Source organism: Columba livia, unplaced genomic scaffold, assembly GCF_036013475.1.
Source record: "Columba livia isolate bColLiv1 breed racing homer unplaced genomic scaffold, bColLiv1.pat.W.v2 Scaffold_82, whole genome shotgun sequence".
Classification (NCBI taxonomy): Eukaryota; Metazoa; Chordata; class Aves; order Columbiformes; family Columbidae; genus Columba; species Columba livia.
In genome coordinates this window covers 1,829,037-1,856,372 of record NW_027043810.1, presented here as the reverse complement: position 1 = coordinate 1,856,372, position 27,336 = coordinate 1,829,037, and the positions used below count along the sequence as shown (strand labels likewise).

Sequence of the window (27,336 nt, the reverse complement as noted above, 5' to 3'; positions counted from 1 at the left end):
TGGTGCTTCCAGGCTAGGGAAGGCTGAGGGCCTGGGTTAGGGACCGATTAAGCAATCTGGACATCCATAAATCCATGGCTCCAGGTGGGATGCACCCGCGGGTGCTGAGGGAGCTGGCTGATCATTGCTAGGCCACTCTCCGTCACCTTTGCTAAGTCATGGGAAACGGGAGGGGTGCCTGAGGGCTGGAGGAAAGCAAATGTCATTCCAGTCTTCAAAAAGGGCAAGAAGGAGGACCCGGGTAACTATGGACCGGTCAGCCTCACCTCCATCCCTGGGAAACTGATGGAACGACTTATCCTTGGTGCCATCTCAAGGCATATCAGGGATAAGGGGGTCATTAGGGGCAGTCAACGTGGCTTCACCAAAGGGAAGTCGTGCTTGACCAACCTCATAGACTTTTATGAGGACATAACCGGGTGGACAGATGATGGTAAAGCAGTGGATGTGGTCTGTCTTGATTTCAGTGAAGCGTTTGACACGGTCTCCCACAGCATCCTCCCAGCTAAACTGAGGAAGTGTGGTCTGGACGATCGGGTAGCGATGTGGACTGTGAACTGGCTGAAGGAAAGAAGCCAGAGAGTCGTGATCGACGGGGCAGAGTCTAGTTGGAGGCCTGTGGAGTCCCTCAAGGGTCGGTACTGGGGCCAGTACTATTCAATATATTCATCAATGACTTGGATGAGGGAATAGAGTGACTGTCAGCAAGTTTGCTGATGACACCAAGCTGGGAGGAGTGGCTGACACGCCAGAAGGCTGTGCTGCCATCCAGCGAGAGCTGGACAGGCTGGAGAGTTGGGCGGGGAAAACATGAATGAACTATAACAAGCGCAAGTGTAGAGTCTTGCATCTGGGCAAGAAGAACCCCAGGTACTAGTATAAGTCGGGGAATGACCTGTCAGAGAGCAGTGAAAGGGACCTGGGGGTCCCGGTGGACGGCACGATGACCATGAGCCAGCACTGTGCCCTTGTGGCCAAGAAGGCCAATGACATCCTGGGGTGTATTAGAAGGGGGGTAGTTAGTAGGTTGAAAGAGGTTCTCCTGCCCCTCTACTCTACCCTGGTGAGACCGCATCTGGAATATTGTGTCCAGTTCTGGGCCCCTCAGTTCAAGAAGGACAGGGAACTGCTGGAGAGAGTCCAGCGCAGGGCGACAAAGTTGATTAAGGGAGTGGAGCATCTCCCTACTGAGGAAAGGCTGAGGGAGCTGGGTCTCTTTAGTTTGGAGAAGAGGAGACTGAGGGGTGACCTCATTAATGTTTGTAAATATGTAAAGGGTGAGTGTCACGAGGATGGAGCCAGGCTCTTCTCACTGACAACCAATGATAAGACATGGGGCAATGGGTACAAACTGCAACACAGGAGGTTCCACTTAAATAGGAGAAGAAACTTCTTCTCAGTGAGGCTGGCAGAGCACTGGAACGGGCTGCCCAGGGAGGCTGAGGAGTCTCCTCCTCTGGAGACATTCAAAAGCCACCTGGACACATTCCTGTGTAACCTCATCTAGGTGTTCCTGCTCTGGCGGGGGGATTGGACTAGACGATCTTCTGAGGTCCCTTCCAATCCCTAACATTCTGTGATTCTGTGATTCATAGTCTGATACCTCTCAATCCTTTCCCCCGCTGAGCTCAGGTGCCAAACCAGTTGTAAAAACAACCTTCGTCCTTCAATAGCTCCTTGCAGGGCTGAGGCAGAGGCGAGAGAGCGAGGCAGGTGCGCGGGGGGGGGGCCGTGGGGGGTGGGGGTCTGTCGGTGGGAAAAGCGGGGATCGAACCAGGGACCCATTTGACCAATCCGCGGGTCCGGCGCCCTGGCCGCTCCGCCAGCGCGATCCCACGGCCGTGGAACGCACGGCGCCCCCTATAGGCCGCAGAGCGGCGTGCGCTGCCGCTAGGGCCGCGAGCAGGTAGCTGTCAGCAGCGGGAGGTCTTGGGCTCTGTCAGGCGAGGGGCGGGTGGGGGGGTGTGTGATTGGGCGGGGGGCAGGTGGGGTTGCAGCGTGGTGGTGGGAGGCAGCGAGTCGGTGGGTGCCCCCCGGCATGGGCCGAGCTTAGCGGGCGGGCGGAGGTTTGTAGGGGGAGCTGTGGCGTCCCCCGGCGGTGGGGATGGCGGTAGAGGAGCGGCCAGGTCGCGGGACGCTGGTCCGCAGGGCACCCACTTCCATCCCCACCCCGCCCACCGCCCCCCCGGCCTTTAGCCGCCGCGCAGTCCGCTCTGCGGCCTATAGGGGGCGCCGTGCGTTCCACGGCCGTGGGATCGCGCTGGCGGAGCGGCCAGGGCGCCGGACCCGCGGATTGGTCAAATGGGTCCCTGGTTCGATCCCCGCTTTTCCCACCGACAAACCGCCCCCCCCACGGCGCCCCCCACGGCGCCCCCCCCCGTGCACCTGCCTCGCTCTCTCGCCTCTGCCTCAGCCCTGCAAGGAAGGAGCCCTTCGAGAAGGAATGTTGCTTTTGCAACTCAGCTGCCACCTCACCCAGCGAGGGGGGAAGGATTGACACACATCACACTGGGAATCCTTCCCACAAACCAACTCTCTTCCAACTCATGCTGCAATGCAAACTCATTCCTGCATTTCAAAAACAAGTGCAGCTAGAGGGAAGGCTAACCCAAGAGCCAGGAACCCACCTTTGCAATAGATCCAGCAGGGGAAGGGCCTTCTTAGCATGAGATGAATGAGTCCTGGAAACTGAGGCAGGCGGCGGGCAGTCCGGAAAGCCTGCAGTACCCAACCCCTGGGGAACAGGGCAGGGAATTTGCAGCTGGCATTTGTGGGGGCGTATAAGCTTTTTGCCCTATTGCGTGTGCCTACTTTTAGGTAGAACGGCCCGTTTCGCAAAAGCCTTAATAAAACGTGCTTTGCCGAGAGATCCTGCCTGAGCCTATTCTGTTGGCAAGATGATGGTTTCCTACAAGTCTGGGGGCTCGTCCGAGACTCGACGTCGTCATCTCGGGGGTCCCTGTCGCCAATGGACGGGAAGGCGTGCCCCGTTGATTTCAATGGCCTTCTGGATGGTCGGTGGGGATTCCAGGACGGACGGACAGACAGAAACTGCAGGGCTGTGGGGACGAAGGCGGATCCCCGCAAACCATAGGCGAAAGGAGAAAGGAAAAAGCGGGAAGCACGATACGAGCGAGCGGGCAACTTTGTGCGTGGACCAAGGTAAGAAAACAGACTGTTAAGTACTACCTTGGTGGTCGGGGGCATTCTGAGAGGAGGGACGAGGCGCAAGGAGAAGCCTCGAGACTCAGAATGGGAAATAGAAAGGAAAAATGGTGACATTCCTCCTTCCAGTCCTTTAGGGAGGATGTTAAGGTACCGGGGAAACGTGTGGTGTACAAAAAGGAAGGATAAATAGAAAATGATAAAGTATTGTGTTTTGTCTGGACAAAATAGCCCTTAATAGAGTGATATTCTGGCCAAAATACGGATCCAATGACAATTGGCTATGCAAAGATCTAAATTGGTATGTAAAAAAAACTGTAGGGCCTTTAAATCTTCCTCCACACCAGGGTGGGTGCGAGTCCCTCCCTTCCTGCAGTATGTTTTTGAGTGCAAAGTGTGTGGCCTGATCAGTGTAAAGTGCACATAAAAGCAGTGTTCGAGTCTCTCTTGAGAATGGGAAAATATCCTTTAGACATAAGCCGTTGACCAAGTCTGAGACTAGGATGGGATCCAGCCGCACCTAAACTCCTCTCTGAAGGAGATTAGAAAGCAAGGGGCTCCCTCTGAACCTCGTGACTCAACGGAAGCGTGTCTCTGAATTTTTTTAGTGATGGGAAATAAAACTCGGCATAGAGAAGGGGACGCCCTTGGCCGAGGTATTGCAAAATTGGGAAAATACTTATGGTACAGCAAGGTTTTCAAGAAAAGCATGCAATGACCTTATATCGAGGAGACTGGCAAACTGTAACTAAAAAACACCTAGAAAACAGATGTCCTGGACAAATGAATTACTGGTACGTATAGGATGATTTGGCATATGACCACCATAAAGAGGATGGTCGAAAACGAGTATAAAAACCTAGGGAAAGAATTTTAGCTGCAGTTGGGAGTAATTTAACTAAGGTGCTTGCAGAGCTGGTCTCTGCTCTCTGTATCACCTCTTGATTACCTCCCCAACTGTCTTTCTTGTCCTTACTGCTTTTGCTGGGCTTTACCCTGGGATTGCTAAAGTTATTTTGCAGTGCAGCCAGCAGCAGATGTGCGTGCGTATGTGTGTGTAGGGGAGCAAGTGCGAAGGGGGGGATGTACATGTGAATGCCCTCCAGTGTTCCAGTGTTACACGGATGCACCCCCTGGCACTCTGGGGATTTGATTATGTGAGGAAATCGAACTCTGAAGGGAAGATGGGGATCGATGAGCATCATGATTTTCTAATTTTTTTTTTTGGGGAGGGGGAGGGGGGGAGCGGCTAGAATCCATTCTGAGCCGATGTTATCCTGTTATTGAGAGAGTTGGTCTTTCCGGAAACATCATTTAAAAGAATGTGGAACTAACCCCACAGGCAGTGGGAGACTACCTGGCCCCAAGGTGATTCTAATTGAGATGATAATAATCAAACAAATGGAGATAATTGCCAAACGGTGGTTAAAAATCTGATAAAAGCTTTTGAGCTTTTGAGGAGATAAGAGTAAACTGAACTGAAGTGCAGGAATGTAGACAGAAGCCAGGGGAGCACCGACTGGGGAAGATTTTTGGAAAGCTTTGTGGACTGGTAGCAAGTGTGTTTGTGGATCTACGGAAGTATTTCCGAGAGCATGTGCCAGGTTGGCAGGAAGAATTTGCAAAAAATCTGAGTGTGGTCGTGTTTGTGTATGATGGTCGGGAACTGAAGCGAAAAGTTGAAGCAGACTGATTGGTTGCAAGTGAAAGACTGGAAGGGAAAAGAACAAAACAAAACCGCAGAAGATTTAGACCAAAGTCAGTGAAAAAAGTGAGAGAATGAGAGAAAATGGGATGCTATTATTGTGGAAATCTGGGATATTTACCCCTAGGGCGGCAACTGTTGGAAATGACTAAAGGAAGAAAACTCAATACACTTTGGAAAATCAGAGGGGCTGAAAATGTTTTTGGTGTTGTGGTGGCTTTTTTTATTGGTGGTTTTTTTTTTTGTTTGTTTGTTTGTTTGTTTGTTTTTTTGTGGGGAAACGTTTAAATTGGAAAAGAGCATGTAATTGGTAAAGTAATGGTGGTAATTGGTAATGAGGTCTAGTTTTTAGCAGAAACAGAAGCTCCCATGTCCCTTCTAAATTCTCCCCTAAAAAGATCCAGAACTGAAGACGGAGTTGTAATAAATGGGGTAGCAGGGAGGAAGGAGAGACAATTATGAATAAATTCCTATTTGTGATAATAAGAATTAAAAGCGTATGGGGAAGGAATATATTAGGGGAAGATTCCCCAGCTTCTATATTAGAGAGAAACCTTTTACAGGCTCTGGGTGTGGAAACACAGTTACTGCCTGGGGGGTGACAAGGAGAAAATTTGAAAGATATTGTATTACCTGGAAGTTTGTGTTGGTTTTGGCTGGGCTGGAGTTAATTTTCTTTGTGGTACCTGGTATGGGACTATGTTTTTGATTGATGCTTAAAACAGTGTTGATAATACAGAGATGTTTTTGTTATTGTTGAGCAATGCTTGCACAGAGTGGAGGCCTGTTCTGCCTCTCACGCTGCTCCAGCAGCAAGTGGGCTGGGGGGGAAGCGACAAGCAGTGGCACACTGATCTAAGCTCTTAGACCCAGTGTCTCGAGGTTGGCCAGAGTGTGTGCAAGCTGCAGCAGCAACTGCTCTTCTGGTGGGAGAAAGCAGGAAATTAAACCCTGCTGCTTTCCTATGGAGAGGTGGCAATGGGCTGCACCTCTTCATAGATGGGTCTTCAAGGGTAATTCAGGGGAAGAGACACAATGGGTGTGCCATCGTTGAAGGTGTGAATGGTGAAATAAGAGAAACGGGAAGGTTGCCTAATAACTGGTCAGCTCAAACATGCCAGCCACAAGCCGTCAGTCAGGCACTGCAAATGTTAGAAGGAAAAGAAGGTACCATCCGTAATGGTTCTAGATACGCATTTGGAGAAGTGCACACCTTTGGGAAAATTTGGGAAGAATGGGGTCTAATTAATAGCAAAGGTAAAGAATTGGTTCATGAAGAACTAGTTGGACAAGTGTTATGGAATCTGATGTCACCAATAGAAGTGGCTGTAGTACATGTTAATGGACATCAGAGGGGCAACTCTTTTTGTGTCGGGGAAGTTGGTTAGCAGATGAAATGGCCTGAGAAGCAGCCTTAACTTATTTATTGCTTCAGGTTTTATCTCACGCCCGAGGTCCTGGCCCCACAAGAAATTCCAGTTTTCAATGAAAGATAAAAAGAAGTCCTCCAAGAGTTGGAAGCCAGGGAACAGAATGGGAAATGCGTACTCCCAGAGGGTAGAGAAATGTTAAATAAGCAAACCATGAGGAAGGTATTAGCAATTTTACATCAAGAGAGTTAATGAGGAAAACAAGTAATGGGTGCCATAGTGTTATAAAAATATGGATGTACTGGAATTTATACTATAGCCAAGCAAATTTGTGAATGATGTGTGGTTTGTAAAAAAGTAAATGAAAAGGCACTTAGGAAGCAGCCTGCAGGAGGTTGAAGGCCAAGTTTATGACCCTTCCAAAATATACAAGTTGATTTCACAGAATTACCTGCAGTTGGCTGAATTAAAAACTTACTAGTGTTTGATCATCTCACCAGGTGGGGAGAAGCCTTCCCTCTTAGCACTGCCACGGGGGCAGTGGTAGCAAAAGCGAAATAACGGATGGACCCCCACGGTTTGAAACTAAGGATTTGTTTCTCAAAAACTGTATGCTCGGGTTGTCTTTTCTGTCTTCTCTCAGGCACCAAGGGCTTCTGGCACAAACTCTGCCTTTAGAGTCTGCAGCTCACAAGTTTCAGCCTGGACAGCAGGTCCTGGTCAAATCCTGGAAAGACGCTAAGCTTCAGCCAGATTGGGAAGGCGCATTTCAAGTTCTGCTGATCACCGAGACAGTGGTGCGACCAGCTGAGAAAGGGTGGACTCATTACACGTGGATTAAAGAGCCAATCAGACCTCCAAAGGACAGTGAGGAGTGGCAAGTACTGACAACTGACGACCCACTTCAACTAAAGATACAGAGATGAAAATGAAATGAAACTTTTGGGGATTACTAATCCTGTATTATGTAGAATTTACAAATGGGTTACTTAACGTGAACGTCACTGAAACTGAAGGTTCCCTAACAATTTGAGTAGACGCTTGCCAGATCCATAGGTGTGGGGATGTACAGAGCTAAAGGGAATTGAGTTATGAAAACAAACATGTGTCCAAGGGGACCGAGTCTAAGGATGATTTAAATAAGTGCATAGTTTTTGTTGCTGTCTCTCATTGCCCCTCCTGATACAGTGTTATCTGGACCACAGAGTTTGGGGGATGGACAGTGAGCAATGAATGGTTATAGAATGAAAAAGAAAACTTACCCTATCCAAAGGGCAATCTCTCCCGGGATGTGAGTCTCTGCAGTGCAACCCTTTGCTAATTACGCTACAGGGAGCAGATGATTCAGTAAGTGAGGTTTATGGATCACGAATAGACATTAGTAGAAAAGATGCCCTCGCCTCAGCCCCACCTGGCCCGGCACCAGACGCCCAAAGCCCTTGGCCTTTCCTCCTTGCCGCTCACCAGCCTGCGCTGCCTGCCGCCCGCTTGGCCCTCTTGCTCTTGCTTCCCCGGCCCCCGGCAGACACACAGCCAGGGACACCCAGGCAGCACAGCAGGAGGGGAGCCCTTTGGCCTGCTGCCCTCCTGCCCACCCCCAAGCCCACCCCAAATCATGCATGCGCCCAGAAACCCTGACCTGCACCACAAAGGCAGCAGCAGCAGCACCAGCAGCAAGGAACACCAGGCCTGTGGGCGCAGCTGGCCTACAGCAGGGGACGGCCCTTTGGCCACTTCCCGGACGCTCTCCTGCTCTCCACCCTCCCAACCTCTTGCACACCCCCAGCCTCGGCGCTGCAGGAAAAAGAGACAACCTCACGGCTCCGGGAGGCCCGCACTCGCAGCAACAGCCACACCACAGCTGCAGTAAGCAACACCGCTTTAGCCACCCCTGCCAAACACGGTGCTAGGCCGGCTGCCACTAACAAGAGTCAACTCCGTCCCAGCCAGAGCAAGTCCGCAGAGGCAGTGGCACCTAGCCCACCCCGGGCAGAAGGCAAGATGCAGGATGCCGAAAAACCAAGAGAATCAAGCCCTGTTCACTTGTCCTCACCACTAGCAGGACCCTGGCTGTGACTCCAGATGATTTGTGCGCTTACCGTCTGTCACCCTCCTCAAGTGACCAGTGTGGCCAAGTCTCTGTACGGATCCCTGGGGGACTGTGCCCTGGAAGGAATACAGTCCAGCAGCACCAACGGGCACGTTCAAACGCAGCTTGCGACAAGGCCCTTCCTCTGCTTAGGAGCGCCGTCCTCCGGGCTTGCCTCTGCAGATGTCTTTTGCTCGACAGTGCCCATCCTTGGCAGAACCTTTGGCTTCTGCTTCTCACCTAGGCGTCGAAAGAGAAGCTTTGGAGTGAGAACCAAACAGGTTGCCACTAACCTTGCACTCTGTCCCCAGGGGAAAGTCGCTAACGCTGTCCCTCTTCAACACACCCGAGCCCAGATTTTAAACCACTCTTTTTTTTTTCGGAATAAAACCCAACAAGTGGGTGAGGGAGGTGACACTTAGGGCCAAGGCAGGAAGGAAGGAAGGAAGGACGGAAGAGTTTGCATCTGGTTTGCGCCCCAGAGTCTCCCGTGGGTGGGCCTGGGCCGGTTGTTCCATTTGGGTGACGCTTGCTCCCAGGCCCCGAGCAGGTAGCTGTCAGCAGCGGGAGGTCTTGGGCTCTGTCAGGCGAGGGGTGGGGTGGGCGTGGGGGGGGATGTGTTTGGGCGGGGGGCAGGTGGGGTTGTAGCGGGGCTGGAGGTGGTGTGCAGAGGGGTAGGAAGGGGGGAAGAGGGGAGGGGGGTATGCTCTTTGCTCTGGGAAAGCGATGACAAGACAGGTCCAGATTCTTCAAGTGCGTAGGAGCTGTGATTTATTTGTAGTTGTTTGTGAAACAGATGTGAAAAACTGGTCAATGACTTGGGCTTCTGCTCAGATTGGTAGCTAATGCAACAGCTGCTTTTGCTGTTTGACAGGGGTTTTTTGTTAATAATTCTTAAATTCCAGTCTTAGAGAGCGAGACTAGAGAAGCTCTTCAGGATACCTACAATGTGACCACGTGCTGGCAGGAGTGGTTCATCGAGGCTCTGCTCATCTCAGTGACCCATTCATATTACAGGTAACAGGAACTAATGTTTAACTCTATTTGTCTACTCTTATATGGTATCTGTTATGCGGCATGCATGTAATAACTCTTCTGAAATAGTGTGTCGGTCTTAGCTGTGTATGTTGTTTGCCATACGAGGCCAGTATGACAGGATTTTAAGGCTGCAGAGAGTTCTTTGTACTCTCTCTTTAATCGAGCTTGAGCTTCTCACCTGCTCCAATTGAAACAAAACAAAAAACCCCAAACCTAACAAAACCAGACAAACAAATCCAACCAACAAACCAAGCAAAAATAAACCAAAACCAAAACCAAAAGCCTCTGTTTTTGAAATGATTTGGCTGCTGGAGAGCTTATTTTCCAGAATTATTTTCCAGCTGAGGTATTTAGTTCTTTCTCCTACTGTTCATGAGACAAGCCTGGAGTCGGTTTTGTCTAATCAATTCTTTGACAGGCAGTTGTGAAGGAGTGAAACGAGAGCTGTGGCTGCCAGTTCTCATCGAAGGTCTGCAGGGCACGTGTGCCTGCTGCCCTCTGCTCAGTGCCAGTGAGTGCAAGGGGCTGTGCCAGTGCGAGCTGAGTTATAGGAGTCAAGTGCAGAGCTTATTACACATTATTACCTTACACATAATATCTCACAGCCCATCTCACAGCCCATCTTCACCAATGTTCACGTGTCCTTTCTGTGCATTGACCAGTAAAGGTGGGGAAGACCTCCTTTTTTTTTTTTTTTTTTTAAAATATGCACAGGTTTCCTCATATGTGGCTCTGAGATTTCAGCAAGTACTTGCTGGCTACGTGTCGTGACATCTCTTTTCTGAGAGGGAAAACGGAAAATGAATTTGCCAGCAGTTGTGTTGCCCCTGATCTGTGGAAAATGAGTCAGGCATCCAGTGAAGGACACTTTTGTCCCAGTTTGTGTATTTGTCAAAGCACTTGGAGTAGGAGAAGACTAAGAGATCCAGGTGACTTGCCAGTCAGTGGGAGAGGTTTTGTAGTCACCAAGTAGATGCAGGACTAAGACCTTGAATTTCTTATGTCACATGCTTATATAATGAGGTTTGGTTTCAGCTGCTATCCTGTGCTGTGATTATTGTCATAATTGTGCATATTAGCATTATATTAACTCAATTACGTTGCGTGCTGAAAGGATGCTGTAGGAAAGACTTAACTACCATTAGATCTGTCGACTGTCTTCACAGCAAACGTGTTTTCCTCTAAGCCGGGGGTGTCAAACTCATTTTCACTGGGGGGCACATCAGCCTCGCGGTTGCCTTCAAAGGGCCAAACGTAATTTTAGGACTCTAGAAATGCGACTACTCCTACATTTATACAGTCCTAAAAATGCATTTGCTACAAATGAGTTTGACACCCCTGCACTAAACATACTTTCTGAAGAGGCTGCAAAGCGCTTTTTGCATTTTGGCAAAACTTGTGGATCTTTCAACAGGACAAAGCCCCTTTCTCGCTGACAGAATGGAGAACGTGCTGATGAAGCAAAGGGGAGAAATGGATGGGCTACAAAGGTAATGCCTCTGTCAAAAGAAAACCTTATCCATCTGTTTGGGCTTTTAATAAGTACCTCGGAGTGTCAGGACACGACCCTGTGTGCTCACAGCAGCTTGTGTAGTTGTCGTGTTAACGTCACAGGGTCTGAAAATGAATTCAGTCGTGATGTCTTTTTATTTGTCCTTTCAGCTTTCTAATTTGTAACATTCTTGAGTGCGATGCTATAGGAAAGACACATGTGAACAGCTTTTAATTTCCTCAGAGTATCCAGTTGCTGCAGAGGGTAACTTACAATGTTCAGGTCTTTTGTGCTGGTGCCAACGTCAATGAATTAATTTCATTTCTAATGCATCATGTGTAAGTGTGCACTCAGTTGCCTTCTCTCATGGGAAACACCTGGCTAAGTTTCTAAACTTTCTGAAGGCCATTAGCATATTGCACTAACCTGGTCTCCAGAGTGACCTGTGGCATTTTTACTCCAAGCTAAACAGAGGTTTTTCTTAGCAAACCATGTTGTTACAGCCTGTCAAATGCAGTGGTTGTGGGACTTTCAGTGACTGGATATTAACTGGCCTCTTAGCCCACCTGCATATCCCAGGGAGCTGTCAAAGAGAAGACCCAGGGGAAAAGTCATGCTCGTCATTAGGAACAGACTTATGTTACATTAAAATGACTTTTGTGCAAGGGTCCTTGTAAGAGATCTAGTGACTCTTAAAAGCACCTGCAATAAAGGACCTTTGATAGTGCTGGTCTCTGATAGACCTTTTTTTTTTTTTTTTCCCCCAGATGTGCTCAGTTAAAAACTGCCCACACTATGGGGATTGCAATCTGAATTTTGCTTGGCTTGGCAGAATGGTGTCTAGTTAAAAAACAAAACAATACCACACTCCCCTCCCCACCGCCACGGCAACAAAATAGAGTCCCCCAAGCACCCCACCCTCAACCCCCAAATTCTGGTAACTAATTTCTGGATGCTTTAATTAAAAGTCTTTGTTTGACTTCCTGGACTTTTCAGTCAAACCACAGAAGATGAGGTAATGATACCATGTTTAGGACTCCTGGCGAATCTCCGTCATCACAACTTACCTGTTCAAGCTAAGATGAAATCTTTGGTAAGAGTTTTGTTTTTGTGGCACGACCCTGGCTTGAGGGCAAGAGAGTTACTGGACTCTGGGGAATTGCCTTAGTATTTCTTATGCTCGTTTTTGTGGGACCAATAACCCTGACCTGTTTGTTCTCCAGAGTTGGTGGTTGTTTCTCCTGTATTGGAGAAAATAACCAGTAGAACAGGCGGTTGGGTGTTCTCTTTCCTTCTCTACGTTTCTGTGTTGTTGCGCTAGCTTGTGTTAGGCATTCAGTTTCTGCAGCTGTTCTCTGCAAACGAAGGATGAATTTAAAATTTGAGCATTCTTCCTTTGACAGTCTAAATGTTGTTAACACATGAGGACTGTAGTTGGTTTTCTGGTAAGCTGCCTGAACTTTGACCGACAAAGATCTCAGTCTATTAAAGGATAGATCAAGACAATGTCACTGATGTTGGTGTCAGGCCAGGACCCTTGAATACTCATACACATCCATGTCTGAGCTGCTCAGTTCGTCTCTCTGCTTGGAGTGGTGCCAAGGGGAGTTATGGTTCAATTCAGAAATGCAAGTTAATCTACATGGCACTGAATGTGACACTGTTTACCTTGGGAGAAAGGAGAGGGAAGGAGTAGGAGGAACTCTTGTCATCTCTGCCCACTGAGGAGAGAAGGAAGGGGGGTCATTGTTCAGTGGTTCTTTTCTATTGGAGACATAAGCAAAATTACCTTCTCATCTTTCTTTAAAATAATGATGGCGTTTATTGGCTTATTCTTTTTTTCCGTGTTTCCTTATACAAGTTCAACACAGACTTTATTCATTGACATCCACACCAGTGTGGTGCACTAGAAGACTAAAGTAGATAACCTAGAGAACGTTGCGCTCTGACGCCAGGGGGAAGTCGGTAACGCCATCCCTCTGCAACACACCCCTGAGCCCAGATTTTAAACTGCTCTTCTCCCTTTAAAAAAAAAAAAAAAAAAAAAAAAAAAAAAAAAATCAAGCGGGTGAGGGAGGTGACACTTAGGGCCTAGAGCACACCACCAAGCAGGTGTCCCTGGTGGCCAAAGGCTGGTACCAGACTCTGTCACCCAGTCTGCTTCCAAAACAGCTCCTTGGGAAAGAAGAAGCAACCTGTCATTCCTTTCATTTTTGGGGACTCCATGCGAAGAGCAGCTGCAGACAAATGTTTCTTTCCTTTCTCTGCAGACTTCTGAAGGTGTTCCAGAGAGGATCTTCAGAATATTGAAGGATTCAATATACACTTACGACAAGCCAAATCAAGGACTGATAACAAACCTCCGCTACCCGGTAATGAAACCAAAGGCTTCACAAAGAAGCCAAGGGTTCCAGTCAGGAAAGGATGACATCTATGCAGGTGAGAAACATAGCCCTGCCTTAGTGGTTTTGGGCTTATTTTTTTTTTTTTTTTAAAACGAATGCATTGCCAGGTGTGAGGTGAATAGTTGCTACGTGTCCTCTGAGACCAGCTTGCATGGGCAGCAGTTCAATGTCCTTCTCCTTCACGTTCACTGGAAAACTGTTATCCCCAGCTTGCAGTTCCACACCCTCATCCACTACAAATTTGCAAGTTAACATTGCGAGAGACGCTGAAGGCAAAGCAGGACATTGCCCACAGCTCGCTCCTTCGTGGGTGTTGGTGCTTCCAGGCTAGGGAAGGCTGAGGGCCTGGGTTAGGGACCGATTAAGCAATCTGGACATCCATAAATCCATGGCTCCAGGTGGGATGCACCCGCGGGTGCTGAGGGAGCTGGCTGATCATTGCTAGGCCACTCTCCGTCATCTTTGCTAAGTCATGGGAAACGGGAGGGGTGCCTGAGGGCTGGAGGAAAGCAAATGTCATTCCAGTCTTCAAAAAGGGCAAGAAGGAGGACCCGGGTAACTATGGACCGGTCAGCCTCACCTCCATCCCTGGGAAACTGATGGAACGACTTATCCTTGGTGCCATCTCAAGGCATATCAGGGATAAGGGGGTCATTAGGGGCAGTCAACGTGGCTTCACCAAAGGGAAGTCGTGCTTGACCAACCTCATAGACTTTTATGAGGACATAACCGGGTGGACAGATGATGGTAAAGCAGTGGATGTGGTCTGTCTTGATTTCAGTGAAGCGTTTGACACGGTCTCCCACAGCATCCTCCCAGCTAAACTGAGGAAGTGTGGTCTGGACGATCGGGTAGCGATGTGGACTGTGAACTGGCTGAAGGAAAGAAGCCAGAGAGTCGTGATCGACGGGGCAGAGTCTAGTTGGAGGCCTGTGGAGTCCCTCAAGGGTCGGTACTGGGGCCAGTACTATTCAATATATTCATCAATGACTTGGATGAGGGAATAGAGTGACTGTCAGCAAGTTTGCTGATGACACCAAGCTGGGAGGAGTGGCTGACACGCCAGAAGGCTGTGCTGCCATCCAGCGAGAGCTGGACAGGCTGGAGAGTTGGGCGGGGAAAACATGAATGAACTATAACAAGCGCAAGTGTAGAGTCTTGCATCTGGGCAAGAAGAACCCCAGGTACTAGTATAAGTCGGGGAATGACCTGTCAGAGAGCAGTGAAAGGGACCTGGGGGTCCCGGTGGACGGCACGATGACCATGAGCCAGCACTGTGCCCTTGTGGCCAAGAAGGCCAATGACATCCTGGGGTGTATTAGAAGGGGGGTAGTTAGTAGGTTGAAAGAGGTTCTCCTGCCCCTCTACTCTACCCTGGTGAGACCGCATCTGGAATATTGTGTCCAGTTCTGGGCCCCTCAGTTCAAGAAGGACAGGGAACTGCTGGAGAGAGTCCAGCGCAGGGCGACAAAGTTGATTAAGGGAGTGGAGCATCTCCCTACTGAGGAAAGGCTGAGGGAGCTGGGTCTCTTTAGTTTGGAGAAGAGGAGACTGAGGGGTGACCTCATTAATGTTTGTAAATATGTAAAGGGTGAGTGTCACGAGGATGGAGCCAGGCTCTTCTCACTGACAACCAATGATAAGACATGGGGCAATGGGTACAAACTGCAACACAGGAGGTTCCACTTAAATAGGAGAAGAAACTTCTTCTCAGTGAGGCTGGCAGAGCACTGGAACGGGCTGCCCAGGGAGGCTGAGGAGTCTCCTCCTCTGGAGACATTCAAAAGCCACCTGGACACATTCCTGTGTAACCTCATCTAGGTGTTCCTGCTCTGGCGGGGGGATTGGACTAGACGATCTTCTGAGGTCCCTTCCAATCCCTAACATTCTGTGATTCTGTGATTCATAGTCTGATACCTCTCAATCCTTTCCCCCGCTGAGCTCAGGTGCCAAACCAGTTGTAAAAACAACCTTCGTCCTTCAATAGCTCCTTGCAGGGCTGAGGCAGAGGCGAGAGAGCGAGGCAGGTGCGCGGGGGGGGGGGCCGTGGGGGGTGGGGGTCTGTCGGTGGGAAAAGCGGGGATCGAACCAGGGACCCATTTGACCAATCCGCGGGTCCGGCGCCCTGGCCGCTCCGCCAGCGCGATCCCACGGCCGTGGAACGCACGGCGCCCCCTATAGGCCGCAGAGCGGCGTGCGCTGCCGCTAGGGCCGCGAGCAGGTAGCTGTCAGCAGCGGGAGGTCTTGGGCTCTGTCAGGCGAGGGGCGGGTGGGGGGGTGTGTGATTGGGCGGGGGGCAGGTGGGGTTGCAGCGTGGTGGTGGGAGGCAGCGAGTCGGTGGGTGCCCCCCGGCATGGGCCGAGCTTAGCGGGCGGGCGGAGGTTTGTAGGGGGAGCTGTGGCGTCCCCCGGCGGTGGGGATGGCGGTAGAGGAGCGGCCAGGTCGCGGGACGCTGGTCCGCAGGGCACCCACTTCCATCCCCACCCCGCCCACCGCCCCCCCGGCCTTTAGCCGCCGCGCAGGCCGCTCTGCGGCCTATAGGGGGCGCCGTGCGTTCCACGGCCGTGGGATCGCGCTGGCGGAGCGGCCAGGGCGCCGGACCCGCGGATTGGTCAAATGGGTCCCTGGTTCGATCCCCGCTTTTCCCACCGACAAACCGCCCCCCCCACGGCGCCCCCCACGGCGCCCCCCCCCGTGCACCTGCCTCGCTCTCTCGCCTCTGCCTCAGCCCTGCAAGGAAGGAGCCCTTCAAGAAGGAATGTTGCTTTTGCAACTCAGCTGCCACCTCACCCAGCGAGGGGGGAAGGATTGGCACACATCACACTGGGAATCCTTCCCACAAACCAACTCTCTTCCAACTCATGCTGCAATGCAAACTCATTCCTGCATTTCAAAAACAAGTGCAGCTAGAGGGAAGGCTAACCCAAGAGCCAGGAACCCACCTTTGCAATAGATCCAGCAGGGGAAGGGCCTTCTTAGCATGAGATGAATGAGTCCTGGAAACTGAGGCAGGCGGCGGGCAGTCCGGAAAGCCTGCAGTACCCAACCCCTGGGGAACAGGGCAGGGAATTTGCAGCTGGCATTTGTGGGGGCGTATAAGCTTTTTGCCCTATTGCGTGTGCCTACTTTTAGGTAGAACGGCCCGTTTCGCAAAAGCCTTAATAAAACGTGCTTTGCCGAGAGATCCTGCCTGAGCCTATTCTGTTGGCAAGATGATGGTTTCCTACAAGTCTGGGGGCTCGTCCGAGACTCGACGTCGTCATCTCGGGGGTCCCTGTCGCCAATGGACGGGAAGGCGTGCCCCGTTGATTTCAATGGCCTTCTGGATGGTCGGTGGGGATTCCAGGACGGACGGACAGACAGAAACTGCAGGGCTGTGGGGACGAAGGCGGATCCCCGCAAACCATAGGCGAAAGGAGAAAGGAAAAAGCGGGAAGCACGATACGAGCGAGCGGGCAACTTTGTGCGTGGACCAAGGTAAGAAAACAGACTGTTAAGTACTACCTTGGTGGTCGGGGGCATTCTGAGAGGAGGGACGAGGCGCAAGGAGAAGCCTCGAGACTCAGAATGGGAAATAGAAAGGAAAAATGGTGACATTCCTCCTTCCAGTCCTTTAGGGAGGATGTTAAGGTACCGGGGAAACGTGTGGTGTACAAAAAGGAAGGATAAATAGAAAATGATAAAGTATTGTGTTTTGTCTGGACAAAATAGCCCTTAATAGAGTGATATTCTGGCCAAAATACGGATCCAATGACAATTGGCTATGCAAAGATCTAAATTGGTATGTAAAAAAAACTGTAGGGCCTTTAAATCTTCCTCCACACCAGGGTGGGTGCGAGTCCCTCCCTTCCTGCAGTATGTTTTTGAGTGCAAAGTGTGTGGCCTGATCAGTGTAAAGTGCACATAAAAGCAGTGTTCGAGTCTCTCTTGAGAATGGGAAAATATCCTTTAGACATAAGCCGTTGACCAAGTCTGAGACTAGGATGGGATCCAGCCGCACCTAAACTCCTCTCTGAAGGAGATTAGAAAGCAAGGGGCTCCCTCTGAACCTCGTGACTCAACGGAAGCGTGTCTCTGAATTTTTTTAGTGATGGGAAATAAAACTCGGCATAGAGAAGGGGACGCCCTTGGCCGAGGTATTGCAAAATTGGGAAAATACTTATGGTACAGCAAGGTTTTCAAGAAAAGCATGCAATGACCTTATATCGAGGAGACTGGCAAACTGTAACTAAAAAACACCTAGAAAACAGATGTCCTGGACAAATGAATTACTGGTACGTATAGGATGATTTGGCATATGACCACCATAAAGAGGATGGTCGAAAACGAGTATAAAAACCTAGGGAAAGAATTTTAGCTGCAGTTGGGAGTAATTTAACTAAGGTGCTTGCAGAGCTGGTCTCTGCTCTCTGTATCACCTCTTGATTACCTCCCCAACTGTCTTTCTTGTCCTTACTGCTTTTGCTGGGCTTTACCCTGGGATTGCTAAAGTTATTTTGCAGTGCAGCCAGCAGCAGATGTGCGTGCGTATGTGTGTGTAGGGGAGCAAGTGCGAAGGGGGGGATGTACATGTGAATGCCCTCCAGTGTTCCAGTGTTACACGGATGCACCCCCTGGCACTCTGGGGATTTGATTATGTGAGGAAATCGAACTCTGAAGGGAAGATGGGGATCGATGAGCATCATGATTTTCTAATTTTTTTTTTTGGGGAGGGGGAGGGGGGGAGCGGCTAGAATCCATTCTGAGCCGATGTTATCCTGTTATTGAGAGAGTTGGTCTTTCCGGAAACATCATTTAAAAGAATGTGGAACTAACCCCACAGGCAGTGGGAGACTACCTGGCCCCAAGGTGATTCTAATTGAGATGATAATAATCAAACAAATGGAGATAATTGCCAAACGGTGGTTAAAAATCTGATAAAAGCTTTTGAGCTTTTGAGGAGATAAGAGTAAACTGAACTGAAGTGCAGGAATGTAGACAGAAGCCAGGGGAGCACCGACTGGGGAAGATTTTTGGAAAGCTTTGTGGACTGGTAGCAAGTGTGTTTGTGGATCTACGGAAGTATTTCCGAGAGCATGTGCCAGGTTGGCAGGAAGAATTTGCAAAAAATCTGAGTGTGGTCGTGTTTGTGTATGATGGTCGGGAACTGAAGCGAAAAGTTGAAGCAGACTGATTGGTTGCAAGTGAAAGACTGGAAGGGAAAAGAACAAAACAAAACCGCAGAAGATTTAGACCAAAGTCAGTGAAAAAAGTGAGAGAATGAGAGAAAATGGGATGCTATTATTGTGGAAATCTGGGATATTTACCCCTAGGGCGGCAACTGTTGGAAATGACTAAAGGAAGAAAACTCAATACACTTTGGAAAATCAGAGGGGCTGAAAATGTTTTTGGTGTTGTGGTGGCTTTTTTTATTGGTGGTTTTTTTTTTTGTTTGTTTGTTTGTTTGTTTGTTTTTTTGTGGGGAAACGTTTAAATTGGAAAAGAGCATGTAATTGGTAAAGTAATGGTGGTAATTGGTAATGAGGTCTAGTTTTTAGCAGAAACAGAAGCTCCCATGTCCCTTCTAAATTCTCCCCTAAAAAGATCCAGAACTGAAGACGGAGTTGTAATAAATGGGGTAGCAGGGAGGAAGGAGAGACAATTATGAATAAATTCCTATTTGTGATAATAAGAATTAAAAGCGTATGGGGAAGGAATATATTAGGGGAAGATTCCCCAGCTTCTATATTAGAGAGAAACCTTTTACAGGCTCTGGGTGTGGAAACACAGTTACTGCCTGGGGGGTGACAAGGAGAAAATTTGAAAGATATTGTATTACCTGGAAGTTTGTGTTGGTTTTGGCTGGGCTGGAGTTAATTTTCTTTGTGGTACCTGGTATGGGACTATGTTTTTGATTGATGCTTAAAACAGTGTTGATAATACAGAGATGTTTTTGTTATTGTTGAGCAATGCTTGCACAGAGTGGAGGCCTGTTCTGCCTCTCACGCTGCTCCAGCAGCAAGTGGGCTGGGGGGGAAGCGACAAGCAGTGGCACACTGATCTAAGCTCTTAGACCCAGTGTCTCGAGGTTGGCCAGAGTGTGTGCAAGCTGCAGCAGCAACTGCTCTTCTGGTGGGAGAAAGCAGGAAATTAAACCCTGCTGCTTTCCTATGGAGAGGTGGCAATGGGCTGCACCTCTTCATAGATGGGTCTTCAAGGGTAATTCAGGGGAAGAGACACAATGGGTGTGCCATCGTTGAAGGTGTGAATGGTGAAATAAGAGAAACGGGAAGGTTGCCTAATAACTGGTCAGCTCAAACATGCCAGCCACAAGCCGTCAGTCAGGCACTGCAAATGTTAGAAGGAAAAGAAGGTACCATCCGTAATGGTTCTAGATACGCATTTGGAGAAGTGCACACCTTTGGGAAAATTTGGGAAGAATGGGGTCTAATTAATAGCAAAGGTAAAGAATTGGTTCATGAAGAACTAGTTGGACAAGTGTTATGGAATCTGATGTCACCAATAGAAGTGGCTGTAGTACATGTTAATGGACATCAGAGGGGCAACTCTTTTTGTGTCGGGGAAGTTGGTTAGCAGATGAAATGGCCTGAGAAGCAGCCTTAACTTATTTATTGCTTCAGGTTTTATCTCACGCCCGAGGTCCTGGCCCCACAAGAAATTCCAGTTTTCAATGAAAGATAAAAAGAAGTCCTCCAAGAGTTGGAAGCCAGGGAACAGAATGGGAAATGCGTACTCCCAGAGGGTAGAGAAATGTTAAATAAGCAAACCATGAGGAAGGTATTAGCAATTTTACATCAAGAGAGTTAATGAGGAAAACAAGTAATGGGTGCCATAGTGTTATAAAAATATGGATGTACTGGAATTTATACTATAGCCAAGCAAATTTGTGAATGATGTGTGGTTTGTAAAAAAGTAAATGAAAAGGCACTTAGGAAGCAGCCTGCAGGAGGTTGAAGGCCAAGTTTATGACCCTTCCAAAATATACAAGTTGATTTCACAGAATTACCTGCAGTTGGCTGAATTAAAAACTTACTAGTGTTTGATCATCTTACCAGGTGGGGAGAAGCCTTCCCTCTTAGCACTGCCACGGGGGCAGTGGTAGCAAAAGCGAAATAACGGATGGACCCCCACGGTTTGAAACTAAGGATTTGTTTCTCAAAAACTGTATGCTCGGGTTGTCTTTTCTGTCTTCTCTCAGGCACCAAGGGCTTCTGGCACAAACTCTGCCTTTAGAGTCTGCAGCTCACAAGTTTCAGCCTGGACAGCAGGTCCTGGTCAAATCCTGGAAAGACGCTAAGCTTCAGCCAGATTGGGAAGGCGCATTTCAAGTTCTGCTGATCACCGAGACAGTGGTGCGACCAGCTGAGAAAGGGTGGACTCATTACACGTGGATTAAAGAGCCAATCAGACCTCCAAAGGACAGTGAGGAGTGGCAAGTACTGACAACTGACGACCCACTTCAACTAAAGATACAGAGATGAAAATGAAATGAAACTTTTGGGGATTACTAATCCTGTATTATGTAGAATTTACAAATGGGTTACTTAACGTGAACGTCACTGAAACTGAAGGTTCCCTAACAATTTGAGTAGACGCTTGCCAGATCCATAGGTGTGGGGATGTACAGAGCTAAAGGGAATTGAGTTATGAAAACAAACATGTGTCCAAGGGGACCGAGTCTAAGGATGATTTAAATAAGTGCATAGTTTTTGTTGCTGTCTCTCATTGCCCCTCCTGATACAGTGTTATCTGGACCACAGAGTTTGGGGGATGGACAGTGAGCAATGAATGGTTATAGAATGAAAAAGAAAACTTACCCTATCCAAAGGGCAATCTCTCCCGGGATGTGAGTCTCTGCAGTGCAACCCTTTGCTAATTACGCTACAGGGAGCAGATGATTCAGTAAGTGAGGTTTATGGATCACGAATAGACATTAGTAGAAAAGATGCCCTCGCCTCAGCCCCACCTGGCCCGGCACCAGACGCCCAAAGCCCTTGGCCTTTCCTCCTTGCCGCTCACCAGCCTGCGCTGCCTGCCGCCCGCTTGGCCCTCTTGCTCTTGCTTCCCCGGCCCCCGGCAGACACACAGCCAGGGACACCCAGGCAGCACAGCAGGAGGGGAGCCCTTTGGCCTGCTGCCCTCCTGCCCACCCCCAAGCCCACCCCAAATCATGCATGCGCCCAGAAACCCTGACCTGCACCACAAAGGCAGCAGCAGCAGCACCAGCAGCAAGGAACACCAGGCCTGTGGGCGCAGCTGGCCTACAGCAGGGGACGGCCCTTTGGCCACTTCCCGGACGCTCTCCTGCTCTCCACCCTCCCAACCTCTTGCACACCCCCAGCCTCGGCGCTGCAGGAAAAAGAGACAACCTCACGGCTCCGGGAGGCCCGCACTCGCAGCAACAGCCACACCACAGCTGCAGTAAGCAACACCGCTTTAGCCACCCCTGCCAAACACGGTGCTAGGCCGGCTGCCACTAACAAGAGTCAACTCCGTCCCAGCCAGAGCAAGTCCGCAGAGGCAGTGGCACCTAGCCCACCCCGGGCAGAAGGCAAGATGCAGGATGCCGAAAAACCAAGAGAATCAAGCCCTGTTCACTTGTCCTCACCACTAGCAGGACCCTGGCTGTGACTCCAGATGATTTGTGCGCTTACCGTCTGTCACCCTCCTCAAGTGACCAGTGTGGCCAAGTCTCTGTACGGATCCCTGGGGGACTGTGCCCTGGAAGGAATACAGTCCAGCAGCACCAACGGGCACGTTCAAACGCAGCTTGCGACAAGGCCCTTCCTCTGCTTAGGAGCGCCGTCCTCCGGGCTTGCCTCTGCAGATGTCTTTTGCTCGACAGTGCCCATCCTTGGCAGAACCTTTGGCTTCTGCTTCTCACCTAGGCGTCGAAAGAGAAGCTTTGGAGTGAGAACCAAACAGGTTGCCACTAACCTTGCACTCTGTCCCCAGGGGAAAGTCGCTAACGCTGTCCCTCTTCAACACACCCGAGCCCAGATTTTAAACCACTCTTTTTTTTTTCGGAATAAAACCCAACAAGTGGGTGAGGGAGGTGACACTTAGGGCCAAGGCAGGAAGGAAGGAAGGAAGGACGGAAGAGTTTGCATCTGGTTTGCGCCCCAGAGTCTCCCGTGGGTGGGCCTGGGCCGGTTGTTCCATTTGGGTGACGCTTGCTCCCAGGCCCCGAGCAGGTAGCTGTCAGCAGCGGGAGGTCTTGGGCTCTGTCAGGCGAGGGGTGGGGTGGGCGTGGGGGGGGATGTGTTTGGGCGGGGGGCAGGTGGGGTTGTAGCGGGGCTGGAGGTGGTGTGCAGAGGGGTAGGAAGGGGGGAAGAGGGGAGGGGGGTATGCTCTTTGCTCTGGGAAAGCGATGACAAGACAGGTCCAGATTCTTCAAGTGCGTAGGAGCTGTGATTTATTTGTAGTTGTTTGTGAAACAGATGTGAAAAACTGGTCAATGACTTGGGCTTCTGCTCAGATTGGTAGCTAATGCAACAGCTGCTTTTGCTGTTTGACAGGGGTTTTTTGTTAATAATTCTTAAATTCCAGTCTTAGAGAGCGAGACTAGAGAAGCTCTTCAGGATACCTACAATGTGACCACGTGCTGGCAGGAGTGGTTCATCGAGGCTCTGCTCATCTCAGTGACCCATTCATATTACAGGTAACAGGAACTAATGTTTAACTCTATTTGTCTACTCTTATATGGTATCTGTTATGCGGCATGCATGTAATAACTCTTCTGAAATAGTGTGTCGGTCTTAGCTGTGTATGTTGTTTGCCATACGAGGCCAGTATGACAGGATTTTAAGGCTGCAGAGAGTTCTTTGTACTCTCTCTTTAATCGAGCTTGAGCTTCTCACCTGCTCCAATTGAAACAAAACAAAAAACCCCAAACCTAACAAAACCAGACAAACAAATCCAACCAACAAACCAAGCAAAAATAAACCAAAACCAAAACCAAAAGCCTCTGTTTTTGAAATGATTTGGCTGCTGGAGAGCTTATTTTCCAGAATTATTTTCCAGCTGAGGTATTTAGTTCTTTCTCCTACTGTTCATGAGACAAGCCTGGAGTCGGTTTTGTCTAATCAATTCTTTGACAGGCAGTTGTGAAGGAGTGAAACGAGAGCTGTGGCTGCCAGTTCTCATCGAAGGTCTGCAGGGCACGTGTGCCTGCTGCCCTCTGCTCAGTGCCAGTGAGTGCAAGGGGCTGTGCCAGTGCGAGCTGAGTTATAGGAGTCAAGTGCAGAGCTTATTACACATTATTACCTTACACATAATATCTCACAGCCCATCTCACAGCCCATCTTCACCAATGTTCACGTGTCCTTTCTGTGCATTGACCAGTAAAGGTGGGGAAGACCTCCTTTTTTTTTTTTTTTTTTTAAAATATGCACAGGTTTCCTCATATGTGGCTCTGAGATTTCAGCAAGTACTTGCTGGCTACGTGTCGTGACATCTCTTTTCTGAGAGGGAAAACGGAAAATGAATTTGCCAGCAGTTGTGTTGCCCCTGATCTGTGGAAAATGAGTCAGGCATCCAGTGAAGGACACTTTTGTCCCAGTTTGTGTATTTGTCAAAGCACTTGGAGTAGGAGAAGACTAAGAGATCCAGGTGACTTGCCAGTCAGTGGGAGAGGTTTTGTAGTCACCAAGTAGATGCAGGACTAAGACCTTGAATTTCTTATGTCACATGCTTATATAATGAGGTTTGGTTTCAGCTGCTATCCTGTGCTGTGATTATTGTCATAATTGTGCATATTAGCATTATATTAACTCAATTACGTTGCGTGCTGAAAGGATGCTGTAGGAAAGACTTAACTACCATTAGATCTGTCGACTGTCTTCACAGCAAACGTGTTTTCCTCTAAGCCGGGGGTGTCAAACTCATTTTCACTGGGGGGCACATCAGCCTCGCGGTTGCCTTCAAAGGGCCAAACGTAATTTTAGGACTCTAGAAATGCGACTACTCCTACATTTATACAGTCCTAAAAATGCATTTGCTACAAATGAGTTTGACACCCCTGCACTAAACATACTTTCTGAAGAGGCTGCAAAGCGCTTTTTGCATTTTGGCAAAACTTGTGGATCTTTCAACAGGACAAAGCCCCTTTCTCGCTGACAGAATGGAGAACGTGCTGATGAAGCAAAGGGGAGAAATGGATGGGCTACAAAGGTAATGCCTCTGTCAAAAGAAAACCTTATCCATCTGTTTGGGCTTTTAATAAGTACCTCGGAGTGTCAGGACACGACCCTGTGTGCTCACAGCAGCTTGTGTAGTTGTCGTGTTAACGTCACAGGGTCTGAAAATGAATTCAGTCGTGATGTCTTTTTATTTGTCCTTTCAGCTTTCTAATTTGTAACATTCTTGAGTGCGATGCTATAGGAAAGACACATGTGAACAGCTTTTAATTTCCTCAGAGTATCCAGTTGCTGCAGAGGGTAACTTACAATGTTCAGGTCTTTTGTGCTGGTGCCAACGTCAATGAATTAATTTCATTTCTAATGCATCATGTGTAAGTGTGCACTCAGTTGCCTTCTCTCATGGGAAACACCTGGCTAAGTTTCTAAACTTTCTGAAGGCCATTAGCATATTGCACTAACCTGGTCTCCAGAGTGACCTGTGGCATTTTTACTCCAAGCTAAACAGAGGTTTTTCTTAGCAAACCATGTTGTTACAGCCTGTCAAATGCAGTGGTTGTGGGACTTTCAGTGACTGGATATTAACTGGCCTCTTAGCCCACCTGCATATCCCAGGGAGCTGTCAAAGAGAAGACCCAGGGGAAAAGTCATGCTCGTCATTAGGAACAGACTTATGTTACATTAAAATGACTTTTGTGCAAGGGTCCTTGTAAGAGATCTAGTGACTCTTAAAAGCACCTGCAATAAAGGACCTTTGATAGTGCTGGTCTCTGATAGACCTTTTTTTTTTTTTTTTCCCCCAGATGTGCTCAGTTAAAAACTGCCCACACTATGGGGATTGCAATCTGAATTTTGCTTGGCTTGGCAGAATGGTGTCTAGTTAAAAAACAAAACAATACCACACTCCCCTCCCCACCGCCACGGCAACAAAATAGAGTCCCCCAAGCACCCCACCCTCAACCCCCAAATTCTGGTAACTAATTTCTGGATGCTTTAATTAAAAGTCTTTGTTTGACTTCCTGGACTTTTCAGTCAAACCACAGAAGATGAGGTAATGATACCATGTTTAGGACTCCTGGCGAATCTCCGTCATCACAACTTACCTGTTCAAGCTAAGATGAAATCTTTGGTAAGAGTTTTGTTTTTGTGGCACGACCCTGGCTTGAGGGCAAGAGAGTTACTGGACTCTGGGGAATTGCCTTAGTATTTCTTATGCTCGTTTTTGTGGGACCAATAACCCTGACCTGTTTGTTCTCCAGAGTTGGTGGTTGTTTCTCCTGTATTGGAGAAAATAACCAGTAGAACAGGCGGTTGGGTGTTCTCTTTCCTTCTCTACGTTTCTGTGTTGTTGCGCTAGCTTGTGTTAGGCATTCAGTTTCTGCAGCTGTTCTCTGCAAACGAAGGATGAATTTAAAATTTGAGCATTCTTCCTTTGACAGTCTAAATGTTGTTAACACATGAGGACTGTAGTTGGTTTTCTGGTAAGCTGCCTGAACTTTGACCGACAAAGATCTCAGTCTATTAAAGGATAGATCAAGACAATGTCACTGATGTTGGTGTCAGGCCAGGACCCTTGAATACTCATACACATCCATGTCTGAGCTGCTCAGTTCGTCTCTCTGCTTGGAGTGGTGCCAAGGGGAGTTATGGTTCAATTCAGAAATGCAAGTTAATCTACATGGCACTGAATGTGACACTGTTTACCTTGGGAGAAAGGAGAGGGAAGGAGTAGGAGGAACTCTTGTCATCTCTGCCCACTGAGGAGAGAAGGAAGGGGGGTCATTGTTCAGTGGTTCTTTTCTATTGGAGACATAAGCAAAATTACCTTCTCATCTTTCTTTAAAATAATGATGGCGTTTATTGGCTTATTCTTTTTTTCCGTGTTTCCTTATACAAGTTCAACACAGACTTTATTCATTGACATCCACACCAGTGTGGTGCACTAGAAGACTAAAGTAGATAACCTAGAGAACGTTGCGCTCTGACGCCAGGGGGAAGTCGGTAACGCCATCCCTCTGCAACACACCCCTGAGCCCAGATTTTAAACTGCTCTTCTCCCTTTAAAAAAAAAAAAAAAAAAAAAAAAAAAAAAAAAAATCAAGCGGGTGAGGGAGGTGACACTTAGGGCCTAGAGCACACCACCAAGCAGGTGTCCCTGGTGGCCAAAGGCTGGTACCAGACTCTGTCACCCAGTCTGCTTCCAAAACAGCTCCTTGGGAAAGAAGAAGCAACCTGTCATTCCTTTCATTTTTGGGGACTCCATGCGAAGAGCAGCTGCAGACAAATGTTTCTTTCCTTTCTCTGCAGACTTCTGAAGGTGTTCCAGAGAGGATCTTCAGAATATTGAAGGATTCAATATACACTTACGACAAGCCAAATCAAGGACTGATAACAAACCTCCGCTACCCGGTAATGAAACCAAAGGCTTCACAAAGAAGCCAAGGGTTCCAGTCAGGAAAGGATGACATCTATGCAGGTGAGAAACATAGCCCTGCCTTAGTGGTTTTGGGCTTATTTTTTTTTTTTTTTTAAAACGAATGCATTGCCAGGTGTGAGGTGAATAGTTGCTACGTGTCCTCTGAGACCAGCTTGCATGGGCAGCAGTTCAATGTCCTTCTCCTTCACGTTCACTGGAAAACTGTTATCCCCAGCTTGCAGTTCCACACCCTCATCCACTACAAATTTGCAAGTTAACATTGCGAGAGACGCTGAAGGCAAAGCAGGACATTGCCCACAGCTCGCTCCTTCGTGGGTGTTGGTGCTTCCAGGCTAGGGAAGGCTGAGGGCCTGGGTTAGGGACCGATTAAGCAATCTGGACATCCATAAATCCATGGCTCCAGGTGGGATGCACCCGCGGGTGCTGAGGGAGCTGGCTGATCATTGCTAGGCCACTCTCCGTCATCTTTGCTAAGTCATGGGAAACGGGAGGGGTGC

At 48.8% G+C, this 27,336-nt stretch overlaps 1 protein-coding gene across 1 annotated transcript in view; it reads right to left on the bottom strand.

The window, feature by feature from the left end:
- Positions 1 to 27,336, bottom strand: part of LOC102088840 (transmembrane protein 52B) — a 332,692-nt gene that overhangs the window by 135,267 nt on the left and 170,089 nt on the right. The gene's annotated exons all lie outside the window — the stretch shown is intronic.